We start from the raw sequence: 26046 nt of genomic DNA, 5'->3' as shown, positions 1-26046 counted from the left end.
ACTAGCACCAATCCCGAACTTTGAGACAAGAATTGGTTACAAGAGATGAACTAGGGTTTGGAGATGAGATGGTGCTAGTGAAGATGTTGATGGAGATTGACCTCTCCCGATGAGAGGAGCGTTGGTGATGATGATGGTGATGATTTCCCCCTCCGGGAGGGAAGTTTCCCCGGCAGGATAGCTCTGCCGAAGCTCTAGATTGGATCCGCCAAGGTTCCGCCTCGTGGCGGCGGAGTCTTGTCCTGAAAAGTCCCTTCTTATTTTTTTCTCATCGAAAGACTTCATATAGGAGAAGATGGACGTCAGAGAGCCACCAGGGGGCCTACGAGGTAGGGGGGCGCGCCCTAGGGGGGGGGGGGCGCCCCCCACCCTCGTGAGCAGGGTGTGGGCCCCGTGGCCTTCATCTTTGGTGAGGATTTTTCTTTATTTATTTTAAGACGTTCCGTGGAGTTTCAGGACTTTTGGAGTTGCGCATAATAGGTCTGTAATATTTGCTCCTTTTCCAGCCCAGAATTCCAGCTGCCGGCATTCTCCCTCTTTATGTAAACCTTGTAAAATAAGAGAGAATAGCCATAAGTATTGTGACATAAAGTGAAATAACAGTCCATAATGCAATAAATATCGATATAAAAGCATGATGCAAAATTGACGTATCAACTCCCCCAAGCTTAGACCTTGCTTGTCCTCAAGCGAAAAGCCGATAACAATAAATATGTCCTCATGTTTAGAGGTAGAGGCGTCGATAAAAATAAAATACGGACATGAAGGCATCATGATTATTCTCTTAACAGTAACCTATATAGATTTTGTCATATGATTACTTATGTTCAAGTGATGATCTATTCACAATGCAAAAGTATAAATCATAAACCTTATTGGGATCCGACAAACTATAATCTCAGTGATTGAAGCAATTGCAATTTATCATAACATCGGAAAGAGTCTATGTCAAAGCTAAAAAGCAAGTCCACATACTCAACTATCATCTAGTCCTTCATAATTGCTAACACTCACGCAATACTTGTTGTTACGGAGTTTTAATCAGACACAGAGAAAGATAGGGGCTTATAGTTTTGCCCCCACAACCTTTTACCTCATGGGTAATGTCAACAATAATGGTTCATGCTCCCCTACATCCAATTAGATATATATATATCATGTTGTTTCCAACATTCCGAGCTTGCCAAAGGATAAAATGAAAAAGGAAAGGTGAAGATCACCGTGACTCTTGCATAAGGTAGAGGATAATAATAAAGGACAGGCCCTTCGCAGAGGGAAGCAGAGGTTGCCATGCGCTTTTATGGTTGGATGCATAAAATCTCAATGCGAAAGAACGTCACTTTATATTGCCCCTTGTGATATGAACCTTTATTATGCAGTCCGTCGCTTTTATTACTTCCACATCACAAGATCTTATAAAGCTTATTTCTCCCACACCAATCAATCATACATATTTAGAGCAATTTTTATTGCTTTGCACCGATGACAACCTAGTTGAAGGATCTTACTCAATCCATAGGTAGATATGGTGGACTCTCATGGCAAAACTGGTTTATGGATTTTGGAAGCACAAGTAGTATTTCTACTTGGTGCGGAGAATTTGGCTAGCATGAGGGGGAAAGACAAGCTCAACAAGTTAGAGGATCCATGACAACATACTTTATCTCACATATAAGAAAGACATAACTCATTACGTTGTCTTTCTTGTCCAACATCAACTCTTTAGCATGTCATATTTTAATGAGTACTCCCAATCATAAAAGATGTCAATGATAATATATCTATATGTGAAAACCTCTCTTTCCTTATTACTTCCTATTAATTGCAACAATGACCAAAGCTATGTCTGCCAACTCCCAACAACTTTTAATCATCATACTCTTTCTATGTGAATTCATTACTTTGAATAACATCAATATGAACTTTTTCTTTCTTTTTGTTCTTTTCTTCTTTCTTATATTCACCCAAGATCATGGCAAAATAATCAAGCCCTTAACTCAACACTAATCTTTATTATATATATCTCACGGACTCGATTACAAAGAGAGATCATAAAGAAAAATTCAAAACTAGATCATGCCATAAACTTTATACTACTAGATCAAGATACAACTAATAGGATCGAACTAAGAAAAACGGTAAAGATAGGATTTGTGATTGTGATACGATACCGGGGCACCTCCCCCAAGCTTGGCAGTTGCCAAGGGGAGTGCCCATACCCATGTGATTATGTCTCCTTCTTTGTTGTCGGTGTAATATTCTTGGCGATGATTCCCCTCAGGATGCGGTTCTCCTCCTCGAGCTTATTGACTTGCTGTTTGAGGTCCCTTATTTCCTTACGAAGCTTTCCTGTGACAGTTAAAGCTCCTTGCACCCAGGGGTGTTGCATAGCTGCGGGAGAACAAATGACACTCCTCTTCATATTTTCATAAGAAAAAAATTCTAACATTAGAAGGGATAACCGAGATTGGAATAGCTGAGCTCTGTAGTTCCCCCATCGTGAACCCAGCTCGGAGGCGAGAGGTGACTTCTTGATCCTCCATGGCATCTACTCTCATCAAGTCAGCTTCCATCTCTTCCTCCGTCGCTGGCCCAAAGTGGTCAGCGTCGCTGTTTGCCCTTGGTTCCGGTGCCGGATTAGATACCCGTCTCTCCCTGATTGACTCTTGAGAAGACATCTTGCTCTATTCTACAGCAGCAACAGCTCGAAAACAAAAACAGAGGAAATTTGCGTTATACGGGAGTCAAAACCTTCGGGAGAATATATAATGAATTTTAACGACCAAAATACGTATCGTGCAAGAAAACGGAGTCCGGAAGGCACACGAGGTGCTCACGAGGTAGGGGGGCGCGCCTAGAGGGGTAGGGCGCGCCCACCACCCTCGTGGGGCCCTCGTGTCCTTCCCGGACTACTACTTATTTTTCTATTTTTCTAAATATTCCAAAACGGAGAAATATTGCCTTAAAAATTGTTTTGGAGTCGGTTTACTTACCGTACCACATACCTATTCCTTTTCGGAGTTTGAAACATTCCGGAAAGTGTCCCTTATGTATTCCTCCGGGGTTACGGTTTCAATAATATTGGTTTCAACATTTATGGGATTACCTGAGATATAATGTTTGATTCTTTGACCGTTTACCACCTTCGGGTTTGTGCCCTCAAAATTGTTGATTTTTATGGCACCGGAACGATAGACCTCCTCGATAACGTAGGGGCCTTCCCATTTAGAGAGAAGTTCTCCTGCAAAAAATCTTAAACGAGAGTAGTATAGCAATACATAATCACCTACATTAAACTCACGCTTTTGTATCCTTTTGTCATGCCATCTTTTAACTTTTTCTTTAAACAACTTGGCATTTTCATAAGCCTGGGTTCTCCATTCATCAAGTGAGCTAATATCAAATAACCTCTTCTCACCGGCAAGTTTAAAATCATAGTTGAGTTCTTTAATAGCCCAATATGCCTTATGTTCTAGTTCGAGAGGTAAGTGACATGCTTTTCCATAAACCATTTTATACGGAGACATACCCATAGGATTTTTGTATGCAGTTCTATATGCCCATAATGCATCATCAAGTTTCTTGGACCAATTCTTTCTAGATCTATTAATAGTCCTTTGCAAAATTAATTTCAGTTCTCTATTACTCAATTCTACTTGACCACTAGACTATGGGTGATAAGGAGATGCAATTCTATGATTAACATCATATATAGCAAGCATTTTACGGAAAGCATCATGAATAAAGTGTGAACCACCATCAGTCATTAAATATCTAGGGACTCCAAAACCTCGGAAAAATAACTTCTTTAAGCATTTTAATAGAAGTGTTATGATCAGCACTACTAGTTGGAATGGCTTCTACCCAATTAGTAATGGAATCAACAGCAACTAGAATATGTGTGTATCCATTAGAGGCAGGAAAAGGTCCCATATAATCAAAGCCCCAAACATCAAACGGTTCAATAACAAGAGAATAATTCATAGGCATTTCTTGACGTCAACTAATATTACCAATTCTTTGACATTCATCACAAGACAAGACAAACTTACGGGCATTCTTGAAGAGAGTAGGCCAATAAAAACCAGATTGCAATACCTTATGTGCAGTTCTATCTCCAGCGTGGTGTCCTCCATAAGTCTCGGAATGACACTTGCGTAGGATCTGTTCCTTTTCATGCTCAGGTACACAACGTCTAATAACACCATCTACTCCTTCTTTATAAAGATGTGGGTCATCCCAAAAGTAATGTCTCAAGTCATAGAAAAACTTTTTCTTTTGCTGGTATGTGAAGCTAGGTGGTATAAACTTAGCAACAATATAATTAGCATAATCAGCATACCATGGAGTACTACGAGAAGTACTTATAACATTTAATTGTTCACCAGGAAAGCTATCATTAATAGGTAGTGGGTCATCAAGAACATTCTCTAACCTAGACAAGTTGTCTGCAACGGGGTTCTCAGCTCCCTTTCTATCAACAATATGCAAATCAAATTCTTGTAGCAAGAGAACCCATCTAATAAGTCTAGGTTTAGCATCTTTCTTTTCCATAAGGTATTTAATAGCAGCATGATCAGTGCGAATAGTTACTTTAGAATCAACAATATAAGGTCTAAACTTATCACAAGCAAATACAACTGCTAAAAGCTCTTTTTCTCATCGGGAGTAATCAACACTACTAGCAACCTACTAGCACCAATCCCGAACTTTGAGACAAGAATTGGTTACAAGAGATGAACTAGGGTTTGGAGATGAGATGGTGCTAGTGAAGATGTTGATGGAGATTGACCTCTCCCGATGAGAGGAGCATTGGTGATGGTGATGGTGATGATTTCCCCCTCCGGGAGGGATGTTTCCCCGTCAGGATAGCTCTGCCGGAGCTCTAGATTGGATCTGCCAAGGTTCCGCCTCGTGGCGGCGGAGTCTTGTCCTGAAAAGTCCCTTCTTATTTTTTTCTCATCGAAAGACTTCATATAGGAGAAGATGGACGTCAGAGAGCCACCAGGGGGCCCACGAGGTAGGGGGCGCGCCCTAGGGGGGGGCCCACCCTCGTGAGCAGGGTGTGGCCCCCTGGCCTTCATATTTGGTAGGATTTTTCTTTATTTATTTTAAGACGTTCCGTGGAGTTTCAGGACTTTTGGAGTTGCGCAGAATAGGTCTCTAATATTTGCTCCTTTTCCAGCCCAGAATTCCAGCTGCCGGCATTCTCCCTCTTTATGTAAACCTTGTAAACTAAGAGAGTATAGCCATAAGTATTGTGACATAAAGTGAAATAACAGTCCATAATGCAATAAATATCGATATAAAAGCATGATGCAAAATGGACGTATCATGGCCCATGAATTTGCCTCGGCTATTCCTGCACGATAATGAAATTTCTGCATGTATTCTATCCTTATCTTGTCAAGCAAATCCACCACATAATGACCCTTTAGTTTCCGGATCGTTGAGTTGAAAGACTCTGCTAGATTATTGTGCACATAGTCAACTTTGCTCACTTCACTGAATTGGCTTCTGGCCCAGAACTTGGAGTGGTGTGTTTCCAAGTATTCTTTCACTTTGGGATTCATGTATAACTGCCTCAAGTGGTAGTTGTGCTTCTTCACACTGCAAGTCAAAGATGTTGGCCATAAATTGTCCGTATACACCTTTCCTTTGAATTTCTTCATGAAATTTGCAGCAAGGTGACGCATGCATTCCCTATGCTCTACTCCAGGAAACACATTGTCCACGACCACTTCTAAACCTTTGCAGGCATCTGTATGAATGACCAACCCATTGGGATGTGCAATAGCCCGGTGGAGATTATGCAAAAACCAAGTCCAGCTCTCCTCAGACTCTGTCTCCAGCACACCATAGGCAACTGGAAATACAAAACTGTGTGCATCAACTGCACAAGCTGCTACTAACTGTCCTTTAAACCTCCCTGTGAGAAAAGTGGCATCAATAGCCAAATAAGGCCTGTAGCCTGCCAAAAAACCCCGACGAGAAGCCTCAAAGCAGACAAAAACCCTCCTAAAGAATTCCTTGGTCTTTGTCACTCCCCTGAATGTGTACTCCACGGTGTGGTGATCAATATCTACAATACTACCTGGCCTTGTCCTCTCCACTTCACCTTTGAATGAATACAACAATTGAAAACTTTCCTGCCAGTTACCATAAATAGAATCCATAGCATGTTGTTTACCATTGAACAACCTCATGTATGGTAAATCTGTCTTGAACTTATCTTTGATGTTCTTCTGCAATTCCTTTGGATCCACTTGCTGGTTTTCTTTCACCCACTTCTTTACTTCTTCTGCCACCCATCTTGACTTGGCTCTACTGATTGTATCCTTCCTAAGGGTTGATTCCTGGCATGTGTGCTTAAAAGGGTTCACTTTGAGCTGAATATTAGTGCTATTCCGCATTTTAGATGCGATCAGCCTCCATGGACAACCCTCAGTCGGACAGTGCACTTTGTAACGTACTTGATCGCTCTTGTCAACTTTGAAAGTACGTTCTACCTTGATGCAGTATGTCACAAGTGCATTTCTACACTCATTCATGGATGCAAAAATTGTACCTTCTTCCATATGAGGGTTCAAAGGGTCCCAGTCAACAGCTGCAAGGTCTTCGTCCTCACCCATCGCGTCATCATCCACATGGACTGCATTGTGAGCCTCATCTTGGTTTTCAGTCCGAGGTGCCCGTCGTAAATTCCGAATAACATCAGAATATAGCTTCTCTTCATCAACCCCAGAATTGTAGCCATCAGGCTCCACTTCAAGGGGGACCCTATTGCTGTTGCCCACACTTGTCGAGCCACCACATCATCGTGCACCAACTGAACTGTTCTGGCTAGAGATGCCATTACGACGACTTGGTTCTCCCCGAGATGTTGCACCCGCCATCCTAGGTCCAAATGCCTACTCAAGCACATCAACTTGCAGCCTCACATGAAAATTATCTTTCTCTTTATGCCTAACAAACATGGTAGCTAGCTCTTCATCATTACTAACTGTCATCCAATTCTTTTCCCCATCATAGTATTTGTATACCACTTCATCAAGCAAACCCCAAGGATATTGGCTACAAATTACCACCCCAAATTGTCTGAAACTCCAATTACTAGCCATTGGCAACCGATAATCAAAACCTCCTTGGTATTTCTTCTTATCCTTTGCATCGAACATGTACCGGTCCCTTCTAATGTGCACCATGAAAGCAAACCGCAACTCCATCCTAACCGGCGAAAAACAGAGACGCAATCAGCAAACTAATTGGGCAAACCTACTCGAATCGAGTGTTCAAATGCACAACTAAGCTCAATCTAAACAAGAGGCGAGACTTACCCCTCGGGAACCCAGTCGTGGACGCGGCGGATCTCCGGCCCGATGCCTGCCTCGCCAAATACTCTGGGGTCGCCGCGGCTCACCATTTCGCCCTAGGGTTCTTCCTCCTTGTTCCAATAGCTCCAGCAGCCCCCCACCTTTGAGCGCTCCGGCCGGGCGCACGGAAGGAGGCCGCGCCGCGGATCGAGCAGGTGGCGGGCGCCCCACCCGTGGCATCGCAGGAAGGTGGTGGGCGTCACAGGTAGCCGTGGAGCATAGGCGCAGGGCGGTAGCGACGGAGCAGGCCGTGCAGCCGGTGGCGGGGCAGGTGCTGGCCGCGGCGCAGGTGGCGGCGGCGGCGACGTAGGACAGCCGGCCGGGCGGATGGGTGTGAGCTAGAATGATTTGGGGATTTAGTTGCACAGGCCTACATGTCAGCTCCGAACCCACGTGCACGTGGTCCCACGTGTAAGCTCCGGACCCACAACCACTAACGCCGGCGGACGGAATGGACTCAAATATAGCCGTTTGGCCTCGTCATAGTTGTTGTGCTCAGACTAGGGAAAAAACTGAGTATAATTCGCATCTGATGGCAAAACTGAGCACATGGTCACCACTGAGGGCAAAAGGATAATAAACCCTTGAATCTATTTCATCCTGATGGTAAAATTACTATACATGTACTCCCTCGGCCTTGAATGATTTCCATTACTAATTGATGGAAAGGTGGGAATCACATAGAAATCGAGGAAAAGAGCAACTGATCAAAACTATAGTTCATTATGTGCAAAAACATAATATAAAGATTGATGCTACCGCGTCTCAATCTTGCAGTTCAAACAAGCTTCAGATCAACATGTGTAGATTTAAGGTCCATATTGTTCGATTGAACACATGCAACCTGGTCACCAATTCTCATAGGAGCACGCCTTGCCGCATACTGTGTTGAGTTGTATTTTGTGTTGCGTGTATATTGAAGTTGTGGCCCACCTCATTGTATTGTATAGTTGAGGTAGAGGCCTTCCCTTGTATTGACTTGTTCCTCCTCTGAGCCGCATCGTACGAGTAGCACCACGCCGTTGGCGGACAGATTCACCAACCAGAGCAATGACTTGTTCTGGTGTCGAACGACCTTACTCTAAATTTTCGGGTTTTGGATACATCGTGCCAGGCTTGAGGACACATCGGTGACTTGCTCTCATTGCTCATCTTAATCTTGGGCATTACATATCAGTATAGACAGTGAAGGACCAGTCCGTGAAAACGTACTCTGCAATAGATAAGGAAGAATCTACAGTTCTGGAATTTTTACGGTGTTTTCGTGTTCCCAGTGCCTCATATTCCCAGGCTCCTAGTATGTATTGCATCAAATTATTCTAACAAGGTATGAGACACACAACATCAACTCTGCTTAAGCGCTCCCCGCGAAAAAAACACTGCTTAAGCGCTCTTGATTAACTAATTCAATTGTTATCTTGCCTCCGTGACTTGTATTGTGTTGTGGCAGCTTGAGTTGCTCCAGTATATATGGGGTCACACTGCCCCGTATCTACCAATTACATGGGAGGATCTGTTCGTAGCCAGATTTCATCCATTCAATGCCATGCATAGTGGTACATGACCCGGAAAATGCCAATGGTGGCCGCGCTGCAGGCAGGCTGGAATCTCGGCCCCTGCATGACCATGAGGATGCGTGCTGGCATTGTATATGCCATGTATTTGATTTGTTTTTGGCCCGTATTGAACTCGTCAGGCCCCACACGCATGAAAAAGGCAGCTAGGCTCCTGACCCTCGTCTGACATGTACGCACAGCGTCCGTCGCGGTCTGAAGACCAGTACGTACCCTTGCATGCATGCCGTGGAGGATTTTTGGCCAACGAAGCCCACTGATTGCTCAAGTGTGGACGTGGAACATTTTCGCCCAGTGAAGACGCCAGTTTGTTCACCATTAGCTCACCTTCCACTGATTACTTTTTTTTTTGCGGACACGACTGAATGTGGGGATTAGCAAGTGCTACAATGTTTTTTTTCTCTGAAAAGTATCACGACTAACTGGGGTTCTATCTGTTCTGCACGAAACAGCTTAGCGTCATGTTTAGTGTCAATGGTTTAATTATGCGATAGAACAAACAGATTATTCTCGATTAATCATGCCAGAGCGCCACGTTCATGCCTAATGACTGATTTTGTGCTAGCAATTGCAGTTTTATGCGAAATGGCCCTCTGATGTAACAGCTTTCGCCGCGCATGGTGGTTCACTTTCCCCCGCCTGTCATGTCCGAGAATTTACTAAGCCCTCACATCAACGCACCCGCATGTCATGTCCTTCATCTCGTGTTCTAGCATGCCACATTAAGATGGTTGTGTGGAATTTTGATGTTTCATTTGCTAAGAAAATGTGTACTGACAATCTGACATGATACAGCGTCGTCTTTGGCACACCAACAGCTTCATGGCAGGTTGCATAGCTGAGCTTAATTAAGCCGGTTAGAGGCCAAACAATGATTTAAATCGCGTCATTTTGGATGTAAAGCGAAACAACGCCAGGTCCATGCTCATTGCACGTTGGGCACACCACCCCCGCTCGGCGAGAACGGCTTTGCGCTGGCCGGTGCATTTTAAGCGGTGTTTTCATGTCACCTCACCACAGTTTGATTAGCATTGCACAGGGCCACTAGCACGTAGCTACAGTAGCTGTCGCTAGGCATGGGCACCACTCAAACTTCTTTGTCCATGAACCGTCTCTTAATCGAACGACCAATCCAAAACCTTAGTTGAACCATTGATTTGTACACAAAAAATGAAGGGTTATGGTTGGGAAAAAGTCGCTAACAATAGTTTGCGAAGATGATTCAAACACTCTCTTACATAAATCATTAGACTTCTGGGTCATCTCCCTTCTTGACTATTGCTCTCATTGACACGCAAGCACATTCTTCCTGTTAAGATTCGCCTTACCTAACTAAGAGTCACCAATGCATCAAAGCTCACACACAGGCACAACATATGAAATTGTTTACAATTTCCATCAACTGCTCGCAGAAATGAGAATTTTAACAGGTTGGCATGCAAAAACAAAATGATCACCCCAATAGCTCACAAATTACCTATTCATATTCATCAGGAGTGTATAGAAATATATATCATTTACAAACAATTTTCATAAGTCCTAAACCCTAAAACTTGATGTCATGAATGATCATTCATCATCGGGTTATTGAGAATCTGGTCACATGTTAGCTGTGATATTTTAACAATAAGCAAATACATCACATATAAAAAAAAAACTTGAGCTAACACACAACATGTGTTGATGTTGCATAATTGGAATACCCATCGCCCATCTTAACAATTTGACATGGTTCACAAATGGTACAAATCCATTACAATAATTACAAACATATGCTCAAGTCGAATGGATCACCGACAGGGAATAACAGCCAAAGAAACATAGCTTGAGTAGCTTCAACCAGGGAATTTGCTGAATTGGCCAGAAGGCAGTATAACAAGATCACAACAGTAGAAAAATGCATCAGATTAAATGCCTTGTACTTCAGTGTTCATGATACAGACCATATCAGCATGGTTCTGATCAAGAACAGAACATAAATTGCTTCGTTAGAGGATGCTCTGAAGTAAGTTATGAAGTGAACAAAGAACAAGCCAATTACCCAATGCATTCAGACATGTCAAATTCATTTTGTGCATAAATAAGACCCATCCATCTGGGCACGAATGATTGACAACCATACAAACGCAGTAGAACACAAATGCATCATCATATATATTTTTTCCTAAATATCTAACCCAGAGAATGTTTCTCGCACAAGGGACATGGATGCCACGAAATTCGATCTTGTATGATACTGATTTCAGGAGAGAAATGTGGTTACATTCAAAATCTAACAAAGAACAAGGCCGACACATACTATGTTCAGAATTAAAGGTTTTTTGGATGAGAACATTTTAATCTAAAATACCTTCTGGTCCAGCCACTTGTAGCTCAACCAGCATTTCCGGCAAGGGATGCGGCCTTGCCGCCATGGCACACTTGATCTTCAGTGTTGCTCAAGTCTATGACTCCGGTGCAAAAGGGTTCAACGAAACAAACTGAAATCCATGGAACAGAAAATCTTTGCAATCAGTGGTAGGAATTCAAACTTTACCCCAGTTGAATGAAATAATTATGAACCTTGGATTAGCTCAAGAACAGAACATCAAATCCATCATTAAGTTCCAGCAGGATTAAGCATCGATTATCCAAGTTAGAGGAATCCTCAAGACATCAGAAAAAATAAGCCGATCTGGCACATAAGCATGGTTATGAACAAAAAAAATCTCTATATTGCCTAAACAAACATCACGGCAAATTCGGATCTGCGCAGCAACAGGATGAGGAGAGACTTATCTAGTTCAGACGAAGGAGATTACAAGCAAACAAAAGAAAATCGCATCTGCACATAAGGAATAGATGGAAGGGGATTACAATAAAAAAAAGAGCAGTCTATTTTTGGATTCAACAACAGAAGTGATACGCATCTCGATCGAGCCATACAGTTAGATCACCCGTACCAAAGGAATAGATGGAACAAAATAAAAATTTCCTAAAAAGTGCAAATCTAAAACAGACGAACAACAGCTAGGAGAAAAGCACAAGTAATTGATGTGTGATCCAGCCTCACCGACCGAAACAATGAAGAAAATGATTTTTTTCCCGGACAGATCCGTAGACGAGGGCCTTGCCCTGGGCAGATCCGGTGTTCTGCAAACCTGAGTCGAGCCGCCGCCGAAGTGGAAGGTGACGCGGGATCCGGGTGATTTGGCCGCCGGAGTGGAAGAGGACGAGTGCTCCGGAGAGCCCGAACCTGTACAAATCAAGCTCCGTCAGTCAACTTTATTCGAATCCGGCACAGGGATTAGGAACACACGATGACCTAAGGGAAAAAAGAGGGCACGAGATACACATACCCGGCGTCTGGTGGACATCTCGCCGGGCAGCACCCCGCCGCCGTCGCCCGAGGGGAGAGAAAATAGGGCAGAGAGGCAAGTCTGTTATGTGGCTGGGGCTTCTTCCACGGGGGTGGTGGTTTGGGGAGAGGTGGACGACGAGATTCTCCTTCCTGTGCTGATTCAAACGAATAACAATGGGCCAAGAAGGTAGGCAAATCAGATATGCTTGCCGTCTAGTTAGGGTTTCGAACTCCTCTGGCGGCGCCGCCGTCGAGAGTCTGATTCTACCGTCCGCCGCAATCAATCCCTGCCCGTCCCCCGCTCCTCCCCGATCTCACCCGGCGGAAGCGCGTGTGGACGTGAGGCGGGTCTCGCACTTCGCCCTCTCCAAGGTTAGGGCCTTTTGTTGGCGTTCGCTATGGCGTCGCAGGAAGAACCTAGAGGATCTCGTCAGGGCAAGGAACCTGTGGAAGAGCTCCTGAGCCGGTTGGAACTGCAGGAAGATGAAGAGGATCACTTCGTCTGGGAGGAGGAATTCAAAGAGGAGAAGATTGAATTTGAATCCAAGTGGCTTGCGATCGCTAAGGTACACACTGAAAAGAGTTTCAGTCCCTCCGCTCTCTATGCCGATATGAGATCAGCCTGGAACCCAGCAAAGCCGGTCCACTGGCGCAGGGTGGATGAGAATCTTTTTACGGTTCAATTTGGATGCTTGGGTGATTGGAATACTGCCATGAATTTGGGGCCATGGCTGTTTAGGAACCAAGGGCTTCTAATAGCTGAGTATGATGGATTTATGAACCCGAAATCGATCGTTCTGAATAAGATAACAGTTTGGGCTAGGATCCTCAAGTTGCCTGACAACTATCTCTTCCCGGCTGCAATTATGGGCATGTGTAGAAAGATGGGAAAAATACTGGAGGTCCAAACAACACTTCCTGCTGGTTTTGTGGGTGAATTTGTCAGAGTAAAAGTGGAGCTCAATGTTATGAAGAAACTAATCAGATTTGTTGGAATAACAAAGAATGAACAGACTGAATTCTATCAAGTCCAGTATGAAAAAATATCTGAGTTTTGTGGCAACTGCGGACTGATGGGGCATTAGTATCAGGAATGCGGTACATGAGAACATGATTTAACCAAACTTGAATGGGGCGATTTTCTGCTTGCTGATGGAGGCAGAGGCAGAGGCCGAGGCCGAGGCCGTGGGGCTGGTAGAAATCCTGGACGTGGAAGAGGTGAGGCTGGACGGGGGGCCCTGCTTTTGGTCCTGGCCGTGGACGTGGGGCTCCTCCTTCTGTGTTTGCCGGAAGGGGAGCAACACAAAGCTGGCAACACAATGCACTCTTCAATCCGGATGATACAGCGATGGAGACAGAGCAAGATGTGCAGAATGGTATGAATAGCTTGGAGGCTAGAAATAATAACGTGTTGGGCAAACGCACGGCGGCTGATACCCTACAGTCAGCGCCAGAACCAGTTAATGCACTAGCATTAGTTCCTGGAGCGACTAAATCTTCAAAGGTCGCTGCTATGGTGGATCAACTAGAGGGTGATATTCTGCCAGGGATTACATCAGTGGCTGCTAACACACCTCAGAAAAATGCTAATAAAAAGAAATTCAAAGGAGTAGATGGGGGTGCAGTGGAAAACCTGAAAGGTCAGCAAAATAATGAGATACCGGCGTCCTCCCGGGAGGGGGATGACCGGACGCAATGAAAATACTGGCTTGGAACTGTCGAGGTCTTGGGAACGCCCCGGCAGTACGTGCTTTGCTGGATGTCCAGCGAAGATGCAACCCCGAGGTGATGTTTTTGTCGGAGACGCACCTTGATAGCTATCTGGCAGAGTGTCTTCGGAAAAGATTGAAGATGGACCAAAAACTAGTTTGTCCGAGTAATGGTAGAAGTGGAGGTTTAGTTCTTTTTTGGAATAATAATGTCAATGTTCATAGATTAGCTCTTGATCCTATGTTCATTGATGTAACGATTGAGGATAATAATAATTCTGTTTAGCGTTTGACTGGGATGTATGGAGATTTTAGATGGGAGAACAAACACTTGACGTGGTCTCGTATGCGACGACTACACCAAGCTCATAACCTACCATGGCTCCTGGTGGGTGACCTTAATGAAATCATGTACCTTCATGAGAAGGAAGGAGGCAATCCGCGCCCGCCCCAATACATGCAAGCATTCCATGAAGTTGTTGATGATTGTGAGCTGCATGATCTTGGGTACCTCGGTGATCCATATACATGGCGTCGAGGTCGGATCAGGGAACGTCTCGATAGAGGGCTTGTGAATGATTTGTGGTCTGCCCGTTTCCCCCACGCGGCACTACAAAATATGGAGTTCAATAACTCAGACCACAGACCGCTCCTTGTGGATACTGAGTACTATGTACAGCCACCGAGTGGAACGAACAATAGTCATGCCAAAAGATTCGAAGCACGGTGGCTGAGGGAAAAGACATTTGATGAAAAAGTGATGAATGCATCGAATGAGGCAGGGATAGATCCCACTGTCACGAACATACATGAAAAACTCAATAAAATGCATGCTAGCTTCCATGACTGGGATCAGAGGGTCCTTAAGAAACCAAAAAAGCGCCTTCGCAAAGCACAAAGGGAGCTTGAGAAGGCTATGGCAGGCCCTATGAATGATGAAAATGATGTACAAAGGAAGGAGTTAGCTGAGTTAATCGAATACTTGCTAGAGCTAGAAGAAATACAGGAAATGCAAAGATCCCGAGCAACCTGGCTAACAAGTGGTGACGGCAACACTGGTTTTTTCCAGGCTTATGCTTCAGCTAGAAGGAAAAGGAATTTTGTGAAGAGACTGAAAGATGTTGGAGGCAATTGGCTTGAAGGTATGCCAGAACTGAACTCGCATGTATTGAACTACTTTACACATCTATTCACGTCAGAAGTGCAGCACACAGACCCAGAGATTTTACACAAGGTACAACACAAAGTCACTGACCAGATGAACAATTTTTTGATGGCACCGTATACTGCTGATGATGTTAAAAAAGCTGTGTTCAGTATTGGGGATATTAAGGCTCCCGGTCCAGATGGTCTCCATGCAATATTCTTTAAAAAGTTTTGGCATATTTTGGGAGATGACATAACAGCGGAGGTACTTCTTGCAATCAATTCCAGAATAATTCCGGCGGACTGGAATGAGACTACAATTGTGATGATCCCTAAAACTGACTCACCCGAATTGGTAACACAATTCCTCCCTATAAGTCTTTGTAATGTTTTATACAAGATAATCTCTAAGATGCTAGCTTTCCGTCTAAAAAACATTCTGCCTGAGATTATTTCTCCCACCCAAAGTGCCTTCGTCCCTGGAAGGATGATCACGGATAACATCCTGATAGCGTATGAATGTGTGCACAAAATAAAGAATAAAAGGGCCGGCCAAACAGGATTATGTGCAGTAAAGTTGGACATGCATAAAGCTTATGATAGGGTGGAATGGTCATTTTTGCATGACATGATGGTTGCTCTAGGTTTTCATAGTCAGTGGATTGAACTCATGATGGCTTGTGTTAGCTCTGTTTCCTACAGAGTAAGATTCAATTCCCAAGAGACAGATAAGTTTACCCCTACTAGGGGTATACGACAAGGGGATCCTCTCTCCCCATACCTATTCCTTCTCTGCGTGGAAGGTCTATCCAGTCTATTGCAGTATGAAGAAGAAGTTGGTGGCATAGAAGGAGTTAGAGTGTGCAGAAATGCACCGTCAGTATCACACCTCTTATTTGCTGACGATTCTCTAATTCTTATGAAAGCAGATATTTTAAATGCAGCTTCCTTACAACATGTTCTGGAAACCTACTGTCAGAGTTCGGGCCAGTTGGTGAGTTTTTCAAAGTCAAGTGTTTTCTTCAGTCCTAACACTTCTGAGGTGGTAAGGGCTGAAATATGTCAGGAATTACATATTGATACTGAAGCATTGTCTGATAAATATCTTGGGCTACCAGCAATGGTGGGGGCGGATAGAAGTGACTGCTTCAAACATTTTGTTGAAAGAATTAAAGAAAGACTGAAAGGATGGATGGAGAAGGTATTATCTATTGGTGGCAAAGAGATTCTCATAAAAGTGGTAGCGCAGGCTATCCCGGCCTTTGCCATGTCTGTTTTCAGTATACCCAAAGGTGTTTTTAAGGAAATCACGGACTTAATTTCCCAGTATTGGTGGGGTGATGATGAGGAACATAAGAAAATGCATTGGTTTTCGTGGTGGAAACTATGCTACCCCAAGAGTGAAGGGGGCATGGGATTTAGAGATTTATACTCCTTCAACTTGGCAATGCTATCGAAACAATGCTGGAGGTTGATCACATGTCCTGAATCTTTGTGTGCTAGAGTGCTAAAGGCAAAATATTTCCCAAATGGGAGTCTACTCCAAGCTAGCTTAAAAAATGGAGCATCGTTTACTTGGCAAAGTATCATGAAAGGATTAGAGACCTTCAAGCTGGGATACATATGGAGAATTGGGACAGGAGAGCATGTGAACATTTGGAGGGACCCGTGGATCCCAGCTAGCCCGGACAGGAAGGTGATATCATTGAGAGGCCATTCTATTCTTTCCACTGTCCAAGAGCTCATCGACCCCAACACCGGATCATGGGATGAAGACTTGCTTCGGTCGATCCTAAATCCGGTAGATGTTAACAGGATCTTACAAATCCCGTTAAACTACAATTCTTTTGATGACTTTATAGCATGGCACCCTGATCGGAAAGGGAATTTTTCTGTTCGTACAGTGTACCATATTCAGTGGATTCGAACTTTTGGGGCTCATGCAACTGCACCGACACATCCTAACAGATCGAATACACCGGCAGTGTGGAGTGTACTCTGGAAGCTTTGCATCCCACGTAAAATCCAAATTTTTTGCTGGAGAGCGCTGCACGGGATATTGCCGCTTAAATCCATCCTTACTAACAGACATGTAGGTACAAATGGTGCATGTCCAATCTGTCATCATGGTGCAGAGGATATTAAGCATTTGCTATTTGATTGTATTCACGCAAGGGAACTCTGGACCAGATTAGGCATCTCGGAAACAATTGCCGAAGCCAGGTCGGTGAATCGTTCGGGTTCTATCATACTGGAACATTTACTCCTTGGTGGATCTAGCCCGGCTCCTTTGAAACCTAATTTGGATGTCAAGCAAGTCATTATGGTGGGGAGCTGGTATCTATGGTGGATCCGTCGGCAGTTCACTCACGATGGAACGCCTCCTCCTACTTTTAAATGGCCGATGTCCGTATTGGCGATAGCAAATAATTACCATCAGGTTAATGAGAAGATGATGAATACTACCGTAGAAAAATGGAGGATACCAGAACCCAGGTTTGTCAAACTAAATGTTGATGCCGCCTTTTTTGTTGATGAAGGTTTGGGTGCTACAGCAGCTGTGATTAGGGATGAGAAGGGAACATTCCTAGCGGCGCAGTGTAAATTTATACCCCATGCAGCTAATGTAGTTACCACCGAGGCCCTTGCGATGAGAGATGGATTGGCTTTTGCAAATTCACTTGGTTTCCCCCGGATTGGAGCAGAATCGGACTCCACAACGGTGATAGAATCATGTGATGGCGAAACTAGATGGTGGGATGAAGCAGCAGCTATTTTTGCCGAGTGTGTGGATCTATCTTCGTTGATCGGGAAGGTCAAATTTCAATACTGCCCACGTTCTTGTAACCAAGCAGCGCATGTGCTAGCTAACTACAGTTATTGTAATAAGATTTCTCTTAGTTGGACAGATGAGCCTCCGGGCTTTCTCGTTTCGAGCCTTGTGGACGATGTAATTCCTATTTTCAATCAATAAAGCTAGCCATGATGGCCTTCCCTCAAAAAAAAACAATGGGCCAAGAAACTTGCATGACATGTGAGCGAGGGAACAAGAGCAGGCCGATGGGCGAAACATGTATGCCTACGGTGCAAATAGGTGTATCCCGGACCGTATATGCATGCCTAGTCTGGCAGCAGTCTGCCAATGATCTGACACAATCCACATCCCAAAGCCCATTCCAACGACCAGGATTCCGGCCTGCCTGATGCTCGGCCACCAATAGCCCTCACTCTACATGACCGAGTGAGGTTGTTGAACCAATTCATGTTAGGACAGTACAACCGTCTGAAGCCGAGTAAATAGCCTATGGACTAGGATTACAGAAAACTACCACTTCTCTTAATTTCCCAAAATGTTAACACTATTGTGGTTAGCTATTCCAAAAAACCCAAGTGACCGCACGGTTAATTTTCAATTGTCATTATGACATGGACGGCCCTGCACAATAAGAATGTAGGATATCTAATTTCTTATAAGAGAGCCTAACCTTTGACCTTAGAGGTACAGCCCTGCATAGTAAGAATGTAAGATATCAAATTTTAGCCAACTTGGAGTTATTGTCAGGTATCCTGGGTAATAAAGTTTGATTGAGGAACTCTAAAATCTGTGAAAAATGCATATTCCATAATATTTCATTGGCGCTAGCTTATTATTTTTAGCTATAAGTGTTAGTACTTAGTAGTATATCAAGAATGTATTATCTGAAGTCAACATCAACTATTTCGGAATGGATCAACACATCACGGTAGTTGTGAGACGAAAGAAATCTCATGCCATTTTTTGACAACTATTTTGCGGAATGGGAAAGGTATGTAATTTTGACATTTTAATTACTTGGTTTTCGTGAACTTTCATCATGTGGACTATTCTCTCTTTCTACCTGCCCCTCATTGAACATATTGAACAACCATATATATATATATATATAGGTAAATTGTTTGGGGCACCTAGGTGCCTGGGCACCTAGACCCATTATATGGCAACTCACATTTGTAGTGCATGATATACAATGCGCGACAAAATGACTTTCCAAATTTGTTTGCATGCACTACAACCATCAACGGTCATTGATTGCTTTCCAAAAACAAATATACTATTGTTTTCTAGCAATGATTTCTTTCCAAATAAAGAGGGTTTGTATGTACACTCTTATTTTTTAGGTATCAGATACGACCAAATAATATAAGGCCGGGTCATACTTTTTAACGCCTAATGTTTCTATACAAATTAAGATGACCATATAACATAAAATGTGACCCTAATTATTATTTTACTTTTAGGAAAATATGATGCATGCTGATACCCACAGATGATTTTTTCATGCGTACAAATACCCATACACAGTTCTTTTTAGTTTTGGGAATGCACATTGCATGCCAATACCCACACATGATTTTTCGCATGTGTATGTGGATCTAGGATATTATACCCGCATACCCTTTTTCATTATACACATGCTTTGTAGATATAAACAAAATTGATATACTTTGGACGGTACATACCCGAACACTATTTTTTTATCACGTATATTCTGTTGAGACATACATGTAACTGATAGTGGAGATATACCCAAAAATTGTATAATTTACATATACCTAATATATAGGGTATGTACATATACCTAAGATATTGTACACACAAACTCATTTTTTAGTACATGTATATGCCTTGAAGACATATCCAAAAATTATATAGTTTTAATGGGGACATACCTAATAATGACATCCTCCTTTTTTGGGTAGGTATATGTACCTAAGATATTATACGCGCAAATTATTGTCTTCAAAAGTATATCATGAATATGGTGCCATGTACGTTTCTCCAAAAAGGTATACAACATCAATAAAATATGAATTCTTGTTCTCTGTAGAATAGTGCACGTACCATGCATGTGACCATTAATTGTTCATTCTCGCTTTCCATTCTAATGTGGGCATTTAAATGTCCATATCAATCAATAATTAGCAATAACTATTTCCTAATGAAACGCTCTAGTACTAGTACAAGTGCACATATCTCAGCGTAATCCGACGGTAATATATAATATCCATATGGGACACCTGGGTGCCCAGGCTCCTTACCTCGTAACCATTGGATCTTAGATTGTTTCAACAGATATGGATATTAGACACCTTCATATATGCTTATGGACGTAATTGGTAAGTGGCAATAAATATATGATTTAGGTGCATTAATATCACATGTTGTGATAAATGTAATTGTTTCTCTTCATTTATTTCCTTGTACAAAGAATGGAACTCGTTTGAACGTATATACATACAACCGTACTCCTTTCTGTGGATACGGTATGTATGCACGTGCTAATTTCATGGGTATGTGACTTTTTTGCGGGTACTTGAGAATATTCGAACGATGGTCTATACTCACAAAATTTCGGATGTGCCACAATCGAGTATATTTATTTTGGGTATATAAATTATGTGTTTCATACTTTAATTATCATCTTGGGGGTATATCATATTTACTTTTGGGTATATTATATTTATATGGGTATACCATCTTGGGGTATATCATATTCGAGGTGTATTATATTTATTTTGGGTATATCATATTTAATTTGGGTATATAAATTATGAAAATTATACCTAGGACAAATTCGCAGTATATATATTTTCAAAAATGATATTGCGGGTATATCATTTCTTTGGTACATCATATTTATTATCATCTTGGGGATATCATATTTAATTTGAGTATATAAATTACGAATATGATACCTAGGACAAATTTTTACGACATACATGGCAAATTTATTTTGAGGTATCTACATACTCGTAATATTTTTGGGTATATACATTGCGTATCGTTAGTAGATATTTGATAACTCAGGCATGTATCAGTGATTTGGAGTACGCAGACTATTTTTTTTTTCAAGAATGACGGGGGAAACCCCACCGTTTGTTATATTACTCGAAGGACTCGGCAGTCATACAGTGTTTTTATCGAAAAGATAAAAGCAACAAGATAAAGGAAGACAACAGGGGCGGAGGGAGTGATTCATCTATGCTAAGCACAAGCAAGGAGCAAGGCGCGAACGACCATCAGCTGGTGGCGCTCATGGTCACGGAAGCGCCTACTCCAGATAAGGAGGTCATTGGAAGCCTTCTGAAGAACTGACCTCGCGTCACACTATTGGCGGTTGAAGACCACGTCGTTCCGTGCCTTCCAAACCTGCCAGAGGAGAACAAACAACCCGTCTCTCCAACACGAGCGAGAGACAGACTCAGGGGGAGCAGAGGAGAGAGCCTCGCCAACACAACGTAGGGAGCCCATGCTGAGCCGCCCCCAGACCTTGGTTGCACGCGTACAGGTAATGAAGAGGTGGTCAATGGTCTCATCAGCGCCACAAGACTCGCATGACTGGGTGGGGGAGCAACTTTTGGCGTGGAGGTTCACCCGCATGCTAAGGCGCCCGCCGGTGAGAAGACGCGCGAACACCTTGATCTTCGAGGGGAGGCGGGAGGCCCAAATCTCGAAGGAGGTGAGGTCGGTGCAGCCGTGCAGAGAGAGCACTCGGTACACCGCACGTGAGGAGAACCGCGTCTCCGGGCCCCTGGCCATGATCCGGCGATCCGCCCTAGGGTAGAGATGGACGGAGCGGAGCACCACCCGGACCGCCTCCAGCTCCGCAGCGGCCACAGCGGACAGCCGCGGCTGAAGCGAGATGCCGTCCCAAAGGACACCCGCAACGGTGGCGTTAGGCCGCATCGAGTGGGAGAAGAGAGCCTCGAACTGGAAGCACAGCGCACATCCGGGGAGCCACCTGTCCTGCCAGAAAGAAGTAGTGTAGCCATCCCCGAGCTCCACGCGGGTGACCGACCTGTACGTCGGCAGACCCATGTCGACGATGCTCTGGAGAAAAGACGGAGACGACGTGGAATCACCGATGTCGCCGCGGGAGTAGCGGAGGAACCACTGCTTCCAAGGCGGAGACTCCGGGAGGTGAAGCTTGTGGACGGAGTTGAGAAGCAAGCACATGTTTTGCCGTCGAATATCGCGGATTCCGAAGCCACCTTCCTGCACATCAACACACACCTTATCCCAAGCAATTAGACAGCAAGCACCCGAGCAAGTATCCTTGCCGGTCCAAAAAAAGCACGACGCCTACGATCGATTTGCTCAACCACACCAGGAGGGAGAAGAAAGGAACACATAAAGTACGTGGGGAGGTTGTTGAGAACCGCGTTGCAGAGGACGAGCCTGCCGCCAGATGAGAGAAGGAGAGCACGCCAACCGGAGAGGTAACGGTCGAACGAGCGAAGGAGGGGGTCGTACGCGGAAATTGGGAGTTTGAGGGGGGAGAGGGGAAGGCCTAGGTACGGTTGGGGGAACGACGAGATAGGACAGCCGAGGGCCGCCGCCATCGCGATGGCGTCGGCGCTATCACAGTGCATAGGAATGAACACTGACTTGTGAAAGTTGATCGCCAGGCCGGTCACATGGGCAAACGAATCGAGGAGTGATTTAAGATGGACCGCCGAAGGGAGGTCCGCGTGACAAAGGATCAAAGTGTCATCCGCATATTGAAGGACAGGGCACGACAAGGAAGGGTCGATCGGGTGGGCTAGCTGGCGCCCAGAGCAAGCAGAACGGATAAGGCGTTGGAGCACATCTTCCATGAGCAAGAAAAGGTAGGGGGAGAGGGCATCCCCTTACCGGAGCCCGTTCCGACAAAGGATCCAGTCTCCAGGGGAGTTGTTGAGGAGGACAGAAGTGTGACCGGTGGAGAGGATGGAATGAATCCAACCGCACCACCGATTATCGAAGCCGCGGGCAGAAAGAATTGCGAGGAGACTGTTCCAGTTGACTGAGTCAAAGGCTTTGCGGAAATCGATTTTGAACACTAGAGTGGGGACTTCCCGAATGTGACAAGCACGCACTAGGTCGGCTGCGTAGATGATGTTCTCGGATATACGACGGCCATGGAGGAAACCGGTTTGGTCGGGGTCGACAAGAGAATGAATAAAACGTTGGAGACGGGAGCATAGGGCTTTTGTGATGGCTTTCATGATACAGTTTTGAAGCGAAATAGGGAGGAAGTCGGAAGGGCTGCGGGCGGCCTCAAACTTGGGCAGAACGACAAGAAAGGCACGGTTGATGCGGGTAAGGTCGAATGACCCGGTGTAGAAATCATGGAAAACGTCTTCGACGTCGTTAGCAATAATATCCCAGAACATAACGTAGAAAGACGGGCCAAAGCCATCGGCCCAGGGCTGGAAAGTTTGTTCATATCCAGGAAGGCGTTTTTAATTTCCGCGGGGGTGAAAGGGGATGAGAGGTCCGCGGGGAGGTGGTGTGAGTCTTGATAGAGATCCGCAAGGGGAAAATCCCAGCGACAAGGAGAAGTAGTGCCCAGAAGCAGCTTATAGTAGTCTCTAAGAGCAGCCGCCTTATCTTCGTGGGTCGTGATATCAACGTTGTTTACTGAAAGAATGGGAATGCGATTTCGACGGAAGCGGGCGGAAGCAGAAGCGTGGAAGAATTGGGTGTTTTCGTCTCCATCGATGGCGCATCGGACCTTGGCACGAAGTTTCCAGTAGAGGACGCGTTCTTTGATGGAGACACGGAGGGCGTCAATGGTGAGAGAGCGAAGCAGAGACTCGAGGTGAGAGAGAGCGCGCATTTCTTCCAAACGGTCCAAAATGTTAATGAGGAAGCGACAGTCCTGCTCCCGGACGGCAGCCAGAGACAGACGTCTAGCCCAACGCTTGCAACTGAGCCTGCATTGGCGCAAGCGAGCAACGAGGCGTGATGTCACATCCGGACGGAAGGTCGAGGACCATGCAGAAGCAATAGTATGGCGGAAGGAGGGGTGGAGCGCCCAAGTTTTCTCGAACCGAAAAACAGTAGAGCGGGGGGCGCGAGAGGAAATGGTGGCGAGTAGGGGGACGTGGTCGGAGGTTGAGCGGGAGAAGGACGAAAGGGTGGACGTAGGGAACATGGCATCCCAATCCACGTTAACAAGAACGCGGTCGAGGCGAGCAAGGATGGGGGAGGATTGGCGGTTGGACCAAGTATATAACCGATCCCGAAGCGGGAGATCGATGAGCGCGAGCCCGTTGATGAAGTCGTTAAACAGAGTTGCCTCTGAACGCGAGAAGGTGTCCGTGTTACGGTCAGCAGGGGTTCGAGCGAGGTTAAAATCTCCAACAATAGCCCAGGGAGTGGAGACCATGGGAGCATGGGCGGAGAGCTCGGAAAGGAAGTCGGCTTTCTCCGCATGGGCACAGGGGGCATAGATGTTGGACACGCGGACAGCGGAGTTATCGGAACAAAGGTTAAGGTCAACAGAGAGGACGTGGGTGGACGAAAAACTACTGGTGAGAGAGAAAACCGAGTCATCCCACGCAGAGCAAATCCCCCCCGATGCGCCAACCGAGTCGAGCAGGACAAAGGAGCGAAGACGAGGTGGGAGGAACGAGTTAGTTTTGGTTAAAGCGGGGGCAACAAGTTTAGTTTCTTGAAGAGCCAGAAAACGTGGTTGCATGGCCTCGATATTAGCACGCACGTCCATGCATTTGTCACTGTTTCCCAGACCACGAACGTTCCAAGTACAGATTCTGAACGAGCTAGTCATTAGAGTACGAGGGGCACCGGGGACAGGGCATGTTAAGCAAACAACAAGGCCTAAGGCCGTTACCAGACCCCACGGGGGGAAAGGAGGAAAACAAAAAAGATACAGTGCTCCGACAGCCTAGCCAGGAGGCACACGGACGGGAGCACGAGAACAAGCCTGAACATCTAAAAGGGGAGGAGGGATTGGGGGAACAGACTACGGGCCCGCCTGGCATAGAGCACAAGCAACACAACGGACCCCAACGGGGGTGCCAGGTGTTAGAGTTATAATATAAGTCATGTACCCCTTTGTATTTATCCCGTTGTATAAGGGGTTTCCTGCATATGTTTCACACATGTACATGTATATATATATCGGCCTATGGCCTCATGGGAATACAAGTTGCATATTCCTATCATGGTATTAGAGCTAGGTCAATTTTATAGCACGCACAACTCGTGCTGTTGATCCACCTCCGTCGCGACGCTTTCATCCTTGGCTGCGCTGACTCTCCCTCCCACCCGACCCGCCCTCATCCTCCTCTGTCTCGTGAGGCGCCGCCGCCTGATAGCCGCCACCCCCGATCGATCCCCGATCGAAGACTCCCGCCAGGTCCCGCCCGCGATCCAGCCGACCGGTTCCGCTCGTTATCGATCCAGCCGCCAGGTCTCGCTCTTACCGATCCAGCTGCCAGGTCCTGCCCAAGATCCTGTAGCCGGGTCCCAACTGCTCTCTTCCCCGATCGACGGCGCCGGCCTCGATCTCCCAGCAGCGCCGATCTCCCGCTCGAAGCTGCTCTGTCGACCAGCGCTCTCTCTCCCGCTCGGATCCCGTCACTAGCATCCTCTCCAGCGGACGCCCGATCCAGTTCCCAGTGGCCAGTGCCGGCCCGATCAGGTCGCTCGCACCGGCCCGCCCGATCAGGTCGCCCGATCCACCAGTATCTCGTGCCTGATTCTGCTGTTCCTGACTCTGCTGTCGCTGGTGCTCTCGTCGGTTCTCAAAAAAAAATGTCTGCTGCATCGGGCTATGTTGCTGTCCCTCGCTGTCCGGTGATCTTTGATGGTACTAACTACACCGAGTTTACTGGCTTCATGCACATTCACATGCGTGGCATCCGTCTTTGGGGTGTTCTTTCTGGCGAGGTCTGCTGTCCGCCACATCCAGTTCCTCCGGTGGCCCCTACTCCACCAACTCCATCGGTTCTTCCAACGGATGCTAATCAGGCCGCCAAGGATGCGGCTAAGGTTGCTGATGAGGCTGCTGATCGTGCTTATGATGAGAGGGTTTTGGCTTATGAGGAGGCTCTTCAGACGTATCATGGTGCTC

Source organism: Triticum dicoccoides, chromosome 4A, assembly GCF_002162155.2.
Source record: "Triticum dicoccoides isolate Atlit2015 ecotype Zavitan chromosome 4A, WEW_v2.0, whole genome shotgun sequence".
Taxonomy (NCBI): Eukaryota; Viridiplantae; Streptophyta; class Magnoliopsida; order Poales; family Poaceae; genus Triticum; species Triticum dicoccoides.
The sequence above is the reverse complement of the archived record's forward strand: the minus strand, read 5'-3'. Positions refer to the sequence as shown.